Source organism: Macaca nemestrina, chromosome 5, assembly GCF_043159975.1.
Source record: "Macaca nemestrina isolate mMacNem1 chromosome 5, mMacNem.hap1, whole genome shotgun sequence".
Taxonomy (NCBI): Eukaryota; Metazoa; Chordata; class Mammalia; order Primates; family Cercopithecidae; genus Macaca; species Macaca nemestrina.
Window position 1 is genome coordinate 42,415,674 of NC_092129.1, and position 11,301 is coordinate 42,426,974.

The 11,301-nt window shown below is 34.5% G+C and overlaps 1 long non-coding RNA gene across 1 annotated transcript; it reads left to right on the forward strand.

Annotated features, from left to right (window-relative positions):
• The first annotated feature begins 1,854 nt into the window (after nucleotides 1-1,854).
• LOC105465694 (uncharacterized) lies at nucleotides 1,855-10,819 on the forward strand. The gene is made up of 3 exons (XR_977732.2): nucleotides 1,855-1,942; nucleotides 8,650-8,878; nucleotides 9,364-10,819. It is a non-coding gene; the product is annotated as an uncharacterized lncRNA (long non-coding RNA).
• The last annotated feature ends 482 nt before the right edge of the window (nucleotides 10,820-11,301 follow it).

Sequence of the window (11,301 nt, forward strand, 5' to 3'; positions counted from 1 at the left end):
GCTTTGACACCTGATGGGCTAAAAATTAAATGATTTTCTTGTTTCCCAATAGTGGGTCTATCTCTTGGGGGCAGATCTACTATAAGCAAGAATCAACATTTTTTAAAATTTGAAGGAATTAACTTATAATGAGAAATATAATAATCACACAGAGCATTCTCTACTCTGGTAGATCTACAAGATGTCCTAGCCCATCAGGACCATCAGCCTAGAACCGAAAGGAACAGACCTGAAGTCTGAAAAATTAAGTTTATAGAACCACTTCCAAAGAAGGAAAAAGCTGAGTTATTATAGAATTTGAAGGAAGGGTGGAATTAAAGTGAACATTAAATGAAGCAGTGCTTTGATAGGCTCAAAACAAAACAAGACTGTGAGTAGAGGATCAATATCAAGTCTAGACCATCACATGGACTTCAGGCCCTGTTTCCTTAAAAACTACAAAGTGAAGATTGATGTTGAATATAGTGTCTAGACACCCCTTATCTGAAGCTCTACAACTGACTTGGAAATGGAGGCTGCTTCACTGGGTCAAGGTGACTGAGATCCTCCGGGCAAGAATGGAGTATTTCATCCCTACTAATACTATTTCAAACGTGACATTTTGATAGTCTATGATATTAGATAAACATGTTTCTTCATGAGTAAGAAGGCAGTAATCCTTCAAAGAAGAAGGAAGATTGGGTGACACTTTATAGCTGTGGTCCTTGGGAGAAACATTGTTTCCCATAAATGTTGCTGGCTTTATCATGTCTGTTATTCTAAACTGATGGATGACTGGAGGAATGTTTACTTTCTCAGGGGATGGCGAATGGCTCTTGCAGTTAGCTGGCTGAGCGTGTGAGCAGTACGTGTGAGCAAGATCATTGGTGTCTCCAGCAGTTAAGAGCACCAGGTGAGGACAGCAGCCACACTCACCTCCCATTGACTTTGACCCTTCCCTCTCTTCTGTGCCTCCCTTATTCCTTACACCCTTTCGTATTTTCCCTGGTGAAGAAATGGGGGAAGACGGAGGTGGCAAAAAACTTTCTTTTGATACATCCCTCCTTTACATGTGCTAATATTTTCAGTCAAACTTTTCATCTTTCTGTCTTGGTCCATTTTGAATTAACTTCATAGCTTAATTCTGAGAGGGTAATGGACATCACATCATATTTCTAAATTATTAGGGGACATATCTCATAATTTCCCCTAAAAATTATTTTTAAAAACTGTATATTAGTTCAATGCGAGGAAACATAGACCAAATTATCCTTACTAGAGAATTATAGTTTTGGTTGAAGTCATCATTTGGTTGAATTGCAATTTTAGAAAGCAGTAAGATCTTTTCGTCCAACACATTTGTTTTAGAAATGACATAACGGAAGCCCAGAGAAGCATAATAATGTGTCAAATTTTGAGGGGGCCACAGAGCCTGGCCAGATGTAGAACAGATGTGTTGATTTCTTTATTGTTAGTTTGAAGGTAGCTAGCCAAATGTCTAGCTTCCCCTTCAGCTGAGCTCCAATAAAATACTGAAAACAACTTCTAAGTAAAATTGACTATCTTATGTTTACTTGGTTACATGGTAGTTTGTTTATTGGGGGTTAACTCTTTGCCCAACTAAATGAAAGTGAAAATGATATTTTCAGCCCTGCAGCACTTTTTTTAAAAAAGAAAATGCTTCTACATACACACTTTCCTTTTTAAAAATGTATAGAAAAGTTAATAAATGAGTTCACTTTCAAATCAAAGGTTTCTTGATGTGATTTCTACATAATTTTCTGAATTTTCCAAATGAGGTAGATCTGAAATCCCCAGGGCAATTTCTGTTCATGGATAAGCCGGATAAGCCTGGACTTCCCAAGTGATGTCACAGTGAGACTTGAGCTTCAATAATCAAGAACTTCAAGACCAAACCAGCATTTCAAGAGATTATCAAGAAAATAAATGTGAGAAGAGCTTGGTGAGATGTTCAACTGAAATAATATAGTCCTGTTTTCCTTAAGTACTTATAATTACATGTTGAAAATGAACTCTAAACATTTCTTGCTATCCAGTGTCTGAATAACCTGAAAAGAACATTGTAAAAACTGTCTAGCAAGATGTTTACAGCATAATATTTTTAAGTGATGAAAACGAGTTGCAAGACAATCTAGAGACTACAATTCAAGTCTGGGTTAAAAAAAGAAAGAAAGAAAAGGAAAGAATAGAAAAAAAAATTACCTGTGGCTTTTGTGAGTGTGTGGAAAATAATATTTTCAAGGTATCAAAAATATCTGGATAGAAATCCAGAACTGTTAGATGTAGTCACCTCTTGGACTATATGATTGAGAGGGCAGGAGATTTTTATTTTTTACTTTATGATCTTTTGTGTTTATATTGGTTGTACTTAGCATTGCCATATTTATAATTAAAAAATTCAATTAGGAAAATGTTATTCAAGTCTGAAACCATCATATCTCACTTGATTCATGACTTCTTTAGGTTTGAGTATCATTAACATTTAGCAAGAATGTGAATGTGAATTTCTTTTAATTTCAGTAACAATGGCTTAGTAAAGCTCTTTCTGATGCATTAAGATATAAAGAAATTATACTGAACTCTATAATATTATGTAATATAGAATATTATATATGATAATGTTAATATGTGATATGAGTATTAGAAGCTCTGAATTTGTCAGAAATTTAATCTATTTGTGAATTCATTGATTCATTTAATAAATGTTTAAGTACTTTCTATGCAGAAGACTCTGTCTGAATTAGATATTAGAAACGAACATGAAAAGTTATAGTCCTTACCCCTAAAGAGCTTGTGCTCTGTTGGAATGGACCAGCACACAGAAAATAACTGATACACCATGAGAAGTAGTATAATAGATAAGTCTCAATGGCATGTGGGGATTCATAGCATTTTCTTTGGAAAATGCTCCCAGGCACACTGAGTTGATTCCCTGGTAACTGTGCTTATATTGGGTGACACTGTTCTTACTGGTCACATTAAATTAGAACAGGTATGTCCCTTTACAACAATATTTTAAATATATACGTGTATGAAGCTATAATTTTTATATAATTGAGTGTTGGCCAAATATGAAAGACAATAGAATTGAATTCTTTTTTTTTTTTTTTTTTTTTGAGATGGGTCTTGCTATGTCAGCTCTCTGCAACCTCTGCCTCCTGGGTTTGAGTGATTCTCTTGTCTCAGCCTCCTGAGTAGCTGGGATTACAGGCACATGCCACCACACCCAGGTGATTTTTGTATTTTTAGTAGAGACAGGGTTTCACCATGTTGGCTAGGATGGTCTCTATCTCTTGACTTTGTGATCCACCTGCCTCAGCCTCCCTGGAATTGAATTCTTATTATGCATGTCAAAGTTTCCAGTTGATAGGCCAGCAATATTTGGATGAATAATAAAATAATGACATGTACATTTATAAACTATCATCTATTTGTTTAATGAAATATATTTTTATTTCTTTCTATTAATATTTTAGTTGAATTAATCATTATGTCATTATGATTCAGATTTTCACCAAATTTGTATTCTGTCAATAGTAAGGCCAATTAAGCCATGTTTTTTGAATCATTATACCTCTCAGTTCTTCTTCCTTTCAGTTTGGGTCAACTTTACTCTCCTGAGGCAGCAGTGGAAATTGTCAATAAAATTCTTAAAGCAATACTTAATATTCAGAATGAACAATGAAATTTACATACAATGTTTAATCATTGTCATGGAGCTATCTATAATAAATTGCCATGATCATAGAATCTATTATAAGCTATTTTAATTGCATATGTCACTATCACTAAACTTTCATGGTCTCTTACAGCAATATCCATACAATACTTCTAAAGTTTTTCTTCTTTCAAAAATTCAGTGCTGTAATATTATAAAAATGAAAATAACAATAAAATATTACTCAATGTATTGAAATTTCTCTTTATTTAAGACTATATCTGGACCTATAATATGTTCAGAAAATAAACTCTATAGAAATTCCCTTAGAGATTATGGATACATGAATCCTCTCCTTCACAGATATGCAGACATTCTTATTTCCTCTTTCTTTATTGGAATGCATGTTTGTTATGTCACCTGCTGTTTCTTTCAATTTGGAAAAAAAAAAGCTCATTTTTTCTAACATTTTATTAGACTTTCAATTTTTTAAAAGTTAACCAAAAGTAATTTGAGTTTGTTGTAAGCTTTTGCTAACATAACCAGTAACAGATATCAGTTTAAACGAAATAACCAAATTCAAGATTAATTCATTTTCTGTCAAATAATGAATTTTCTCTTAATTTGGGATTTTCTACTACTTTGCTTTCTTCTAGTATATTTCATATATTTTACTTAAATAAAATTTAATTGCTATAGCAGCATTTAGTTGCCATCCTCATTGTGTTTCTGAGTATAGTGATAAAGTTATATTTGATAAGCATATTCAGAAAACATCTAATATAATAATGAATTGCTCCACAAAATGTCATCACTGTTGAACTATTGACACAGTGGAGGGTTTGTCTCATGTGACAAATCCAAATCATGTACTATATGGTACAAAGAATGCTTTTTAAATTTTAGCCCAAATTCTGTCTTGTACATTCGTTTTTAGAGCAACTATGTTGATGCCATTATCATAGCTCCGCCTAGATAACCTTTCAGTTTAATGTCTACCACTGAAAATTGTGTTTTTAAATATCCTCATTTTAATCAAAACCTAAGCTTTTACCAACATATATAAAAGAAATTAAACACTCTTAAATTTTAATTTTTGGGGGTTGGTTCAAACATTTGAATAATAAAAGTTACTTTCCAACATGAATTTTGTTTCTGGTACAATACAGTTGAACTTAGCATTTTTAGATTTTTATTTTGTGGATGATTTATTTTCTCACTTTATTACACATAAAATTTTCAAATCTTATTTCGGGTTCTTTTTAGATAGTAATTATTGGTTTCTTTCTTTTTAAAATTAAGTCAAATTTAATTTTAAGTTCTGGGCTACATATGCAGGACGTTTGCTACATACGTTTGTGCAGGTTTGTTACATGGGTAAACATGTGCCATGGTGGTTTGCTGCACCTATCAACCCATCACCTTGGTGTTAAGCCCCACATGCATTAGCTGTTTATCCTGATGCTCTCCCTCCCACAGCTCCCCCGACAGACCCCAGTGTGTGTTGTTCCCCTCCCTGTGTCCATATGTTCTCATTGTTCAGCTCCCACTTGTAAGTGAGAACATGCAGTGTTTGGTTTTCTGTTCCCTTATTAGTTTGCTGAGGATAATGGCTTCCAGCTCCATCCATATCCCTGCAAAGGACGTGATCTTGTTCCTTTTATGCCCGCATAGTATTCCATGGTGTATATGCACCACATTTTCTGTATCCAGTCTATCACTGATGGGCATTTGGGTTGATTCCGTGTCTTTGCTACTGTGAATAATGCTGCAATGAACATATGCATGCATGCATCTTTATAATAAAATGATTTATATTCCTTTGGGTATATACTCAGTAATGGGATAGCTGAGTCAAATGTAATTTATGGTTCTGTAGGTCTTTGAGGAATCACCACACTGTCTTCTACAATGGTTGAACTAATTTACATTCCCATCAACAGTATAAAAGCATTCCTATTTCTCCACAGCCTCACCAGCACCTGCTGTTCCTTGACTTTTTAATAATCACCATTCTGACTGGCTTGAGATGGTATCTCATTGTGGTGGTTTTGATTTGCATTCTCTAATGATCAGTGATGTTGAGCTGTTTGCATATGTTTGTTGACCACATAAATGTCTTCTTTTGAGCAGTGGCTGTTCATGTCTTTTGCTCAATTTTTAATGGGGCTGCTTGTTTTTTTCTTGTAAATTTGTTTAAGTTCCTTGTAGATTCTGGCTATTAGACTTTCGTCAGATGGACTGATTGCAAAAATTTTCTCCCATTCTGTAGGATGTCTGTTCACTCTGGTGATAGTTTCTGTTGCTGTGCAGAAGCTCCTTAGTTTAATTGGGTCCCATTTGTCAATTTTCACTTTTGTTGCAATTGCTTTTGGTGATTTTGTCATGAAATATTTGACTGTGCCTATGTGCTGAATGGTATTGCCTAGATTTTCTTTTAGGATTTTTATACTTTGAGATTTCACATTTAAGTCTTTAATTCATCTTGAGTTGAGTTTTGTATGAGGTGAAAGGAAGGGGTCCAGTTTCAATTTTCTGCATGTGGCTTGCCAGTTTTCCCAGCACCGTTTATTAAATAGGGAATCCTTTCAATGGAGTAGAATAGAGATCTTAGAAATAAGACCACACATCTACAACTTTCTGATCTTTGACATTTGTTTCTTTATTTTTATTGGGCTTACATGTTCAAACATTATAGTATAACATTTCTCAATAATTTCTATTTAAACTAAAAAATTCCTGTTGTTTTCTGAAAATGTTTGTTGTTTGTGCTATGAAAACTTTGGGATAAATATGAAATACATAACATTTAAAAAATATATCATGCTAATATCCTATGTCTTTCTTTACAGAATGCTATCAATTTTTGCTGTTTAAATTTTTTAAAAAATATTCTAGTAATCGTACATTTTGTTTTGTGTTTGTGTATACATGCACAACTGATATATCTGTGTTCTTTGATTGAGATCCTAAGTGTGGTTAGCAACAAATACCTTCATTTTGAAGATTAGTTGTGAAGCATTTGACAGTAGTAACATAGTATTTTGTTTTTGATGTGAAAACGTAAAAGTCAGTTTTAACACTTTTCTCTCCATTTGAGAGAATTTTGATATAAAATGGAGTATAACATTTTCTGCAATGTTCAGGCAATGAAAAATCAAAATCATTTACTTGCAGCAGAGTGTATTTTGCAAGAAACATTTTCACACTGTCAAAAAGTCCACATGGACTGTTTTCTAGAATCATCATCTAATAAAGAGTAAAGTTCCAGAGATTTTGTCTTTCTCATTCAACTTATAATGCATGAATGTCATTTTTTTTTTTTTGCATCTTTTAAAGGGAAATGCCGAGTTGCATTTGATGTTTTTGGGTTGTGATTTTGATATAAATATCGTTTTAAATCTTTTTTGTTTTGATAAGTAATTAAATTTTCAATTGATAAGAAATATTCATATTTTAAAATGTGAATTATTGAGTTTTCTTAGTTGCAGGAATTTCATCAGAGGCATACAAGTTGTGGATTTGATGGGACAATTTTTTGTACATTTCCATTTTTTGAACAGTCAGTAAAGCCTCAGTATATATAGAATTTATAATATCTTATTCATAACTCTTATGTAGATTATGCTTAACATACATTTGTTCAATTTAATTGTGAATTTAAAAAAATTAAGAAAACATCCTCTTTGAAGATTCTTTATTTCTTCTTTCTATTTTGGGGTTACTTTTACATTTTCTACTTCTTTTGTGATTTTGACTTGTAGTCATTCCTAAGGATCTAAAAGATTAAAAACTTAAATGTATTTTTACTACATTTTCATTCAAAATTACAACTTAGAATATATATACAATTTTAAAAATTAAATGTAGTTTTCCAAAAGAAGTGTTTTCTTCTAAAATATTTAAAATCATTTCTTTTTCTTTTTTTTTTTTTTTTCTGAGATGGAGTTTCACTCTCGTTACCCAGGCTGGAGTGCAGTGGCATGATCTCAGCTCACTGCAACCTCCACCTCCTAGGTTCAAGCGATTCTTCTGCCTCAGCCTCCCTAGTAGCTGGGATTCCAGGCATGCGCCACCATGCTAATTTTGTATTTTCAGTAAATTTTGTAGTTTTAGTAAAGACAGGGTTTCTCCATGTTGGTTAAGCTGGTCTCAAGCTCCAGACCTCAGGTAATCCACCCACCTCGGCCTCCCAAAGTGCTGGGATTATAGGCGTGAGCCAACGTGCCTGGCCCTAAAATCATTTCTTAAAATTAAGCAGTAAAACACAAATTGTAATTGGTGGGTTTCATAATTTTATTCAAAATTAGTCAAATCAAGCTGAATTTTAAAATTTTTACAATTTTAATAAAATTTTGTTGTTTCATAAAAACAATACTGTTTGTAATTTTACCATTTAATGTCCAACTAGTTGACAATTAAAAGAATCTATACTATGTTTAAGTGATATTATAGACCCATATATATACAAATTTCAAAGCAATCTGAATTGCTTAACATTCCAAAATGTTTCTCAGCTGCTACATGTTAACTATTATGAATGCCACCCTAAAATCATAAGTGCCTCTGGAGCTGCAAATGGTAATAAGAAGAGAAATAAAAGAATCAATGTTCAGCGCTATTGGGAAACAGACTTTCGTTATAAGGGGATCTATTCTATTTATGGTATCTGATAACATGGATTTTACAAGTTAATTTATTTGCCTTTATTCTTCTCTATGTGCAAGAGCTACACAAATCTCCCCTGCACTCTAAAGCACTGTTTGCTTCAAACATCCACAGCAGCACAATCCAGAAAGTCTCATGTAATCCAAATGTGGTTGCCTTGTCTTGTACTCAAGATCCTAAGACAAGATACATAGAGAAATGTTTCCCTGAGGATTTAGAATTACCACTTGTGTTGCACCAAGAACTACATGTAGAATCCCAGTGATAAAGAGACCCATCTGTTTTTTAATACATTTTTTTTTTCATGGTTTTGTCATATCCAGGGCCCTCTGAAGTGTGGAGCCCAGGGCAGGGACCAGCCTTGCCTGAGTCTGAAAGAAAATATTGACTGGGTCATTTGGATTTTTCTTCTTACGATTTTGGAATTTAGAACTAAGGTTGTTGGGAGCTGAGCCATGTTCACAGCAGAGGAATGGAACTTCCCTTTGTGGAAGTTCCTGGATCTTCCAGAGCCTGGGGAGTTTTCCTCTTCCTTGGATTCCAGGAGATATGGTAATATTCTTTTAATAAATGCCCCTTCTGTGCAGAAATGCTTGTTTGGTTTCTGGTAGTTGTAACCTAAAGAATCTTTAGTAAGCCATTGGTCTGCTGTGGGGAGGGACAAGATGAAACTGGAGCCTTGGTTGAACCCAGATCATAAAGTCACTCCAACATCTTCATATCAGGGGTAGGAAACACAGCTTGGGAAACATACTGTCTCTTTAGCCTGTCAAATTACCTTGGAATAATTGTATAAAGGTCTCTATTCAGCACTTTCCATTGTTTCACATATGATTATATGATGTCATTGGATGAGAAGGATTTTCCTTTCAATAGGCAGCTTTGGGTGTGGGCTGAGTGTCAGGGAAATAGGAGCTGTAATTGTCTCCTCTTATTGTCCTATCAGGCTCTCTCAGCTTCTAGCAGGTGAGGAAGGACTGGGATTTTAGATACTCATTTATCTCAATCTTGTTCAAATCAAGTCTTTCTTGTTTCAGAGAGGAGGAAGCTGTGCTGTGAAGGATCCTTTTTCATCATGATTATTGCATCTACAGGAGCAGTGATAAATTCTAATAGATAATGCAACTCAGTCTACTTGGATGTTCACCCCTGAGACTGGAGAAGACCTGCTGCCTTCTGCAGAGCCAAACATTCCTCACATGCTCCTTCACAATGCTGCAAGCCATATTTATTCATTTAAAAGCTAGTTCCTCGCTGTTTCTTGTACATTAATTCTTTTAAAACTTCTACAAAACAAACTAAATTTAAAGAGGAAATTATTTACTGTAGAACTAATGGCCTGAAAATAGTTGTCCAACATAGCATTGCACATAGCAACAGGAAGTAGTTTATGTACGAGGAAGTCTCTTTCAAACGTGCTTGGATATTGACAAAATTCTCTGCCTTATAAACGAAGGAGTTCTTTTTTATATATTTTAGAGCCAATGCAGCAAGAATAGTCTTATATAGACTATAAGCTCCTGGAACACTGTGTCTACATTGCTCACTGCAGTGTCCCAACATCTAAGACCATGGTCTTAGATGTCTGGTATAGGACTGGTGCTCAGTATGCACTGAATGAATAAATGAATGAATATAGCAAAGCATTCCATGATGTTCTCTTGAATTCATTTATTCTTTGAAATTTGTTTCCTTGTTTGTTTGTTTTGGTGCAGTGGTTATGTACTACTAGGAGTATGATATGTGTTCTTCAATAAATCTCTTCAAATTATAATAAAGATTTAGTGCTAACCTTCTGCTCACTATCTCCCTCTAAGTACTACAGATGGATATGATTAGCATGCAATTTATCATCTTGATGGAATTCATGTCTTACAGGCATATGGGTTTCAAATTTGAAGTATCTAGATTTATTTTATTTTGTCAACTAGAAAATGGTTTTACTCTGTTGAGATTCCTATACTTAAAAATTTATATAGACCTTAAAAAAATCCTAAAGAAGAGTTTGAAAAGTATGCTTAGGCGTTCTTCTGGCCACATAGACTACAGAGGAGAATAAGCTTAAGGAAATCATCAAGTAAAGTAAAAAACATAGTAAAACTGGTAACGCACCACCTTTCATGTAAGATAAAATCAGATAAGATTTTAAAAAGAAGCGTTTATGCTATGCTTAGGAAGCCAATCGTGTTGAAAAATGTGATATTGCAGCCATATGTGTCTGTGAATAGTTGTAACAAGTTGTAGGTAACATTTCTGAGAGCATGATACAGTGTAGGGGGACTCAATCTGTGGTCTTGGGGTCCTTGGGGAAAGGGGTATGTGAGGAGTTCTTCCAAAGTGGCCACTAAATCCACCTGTAGAGTAAACGGTGTCTGACAACTAAATAAATAACTTCCATGTGTACTTACTGCTGTGTTTTAAATGGATGCAAGGGCTGGAGCGATATCTACCATTTAATTTGTGAAAAGATTTCTAGGTTTTGTAGCATTTGCAGATTTTATGGACTTTCTTTGCAAATAAATATTGATAGTTCAGTGCTATGGTTTGAGTGTGTTTTCCAAAAGTTCATGTGTGAGAACCATGGTTCCTCAGTATAGCAGTGTTGGGAGGTGGGACCTTGTTGACGGTGTTTGGTCATGGGGGCTTTGCCCTCATGAAGAGATTAAAGCAGTTCTCATGGAATTTGGTTCGTTCTCAAAAAGCAGGTTGTAAAACAGGTTGGCACACTTTGTCTCCCCTTCCTGCTTCTCCACAATGCTATGAAGCAGCACAAGGCCCTCACCAGATATAGACCCACAATCTTGGACTTTCCAGACTCCAGAATCATGAGCTAAATCAACTACTTTCCTTTCAAGTTATCCAGTTTCAGGTCTTCTATTACAGCAATAAAATCAAAGACATTCAGCTAGCACAGAAGGGTCAGCCTGCTGAAAGGCATTGGGAGCAAATGCAATGCAACTGAAAGATGGGCAGGG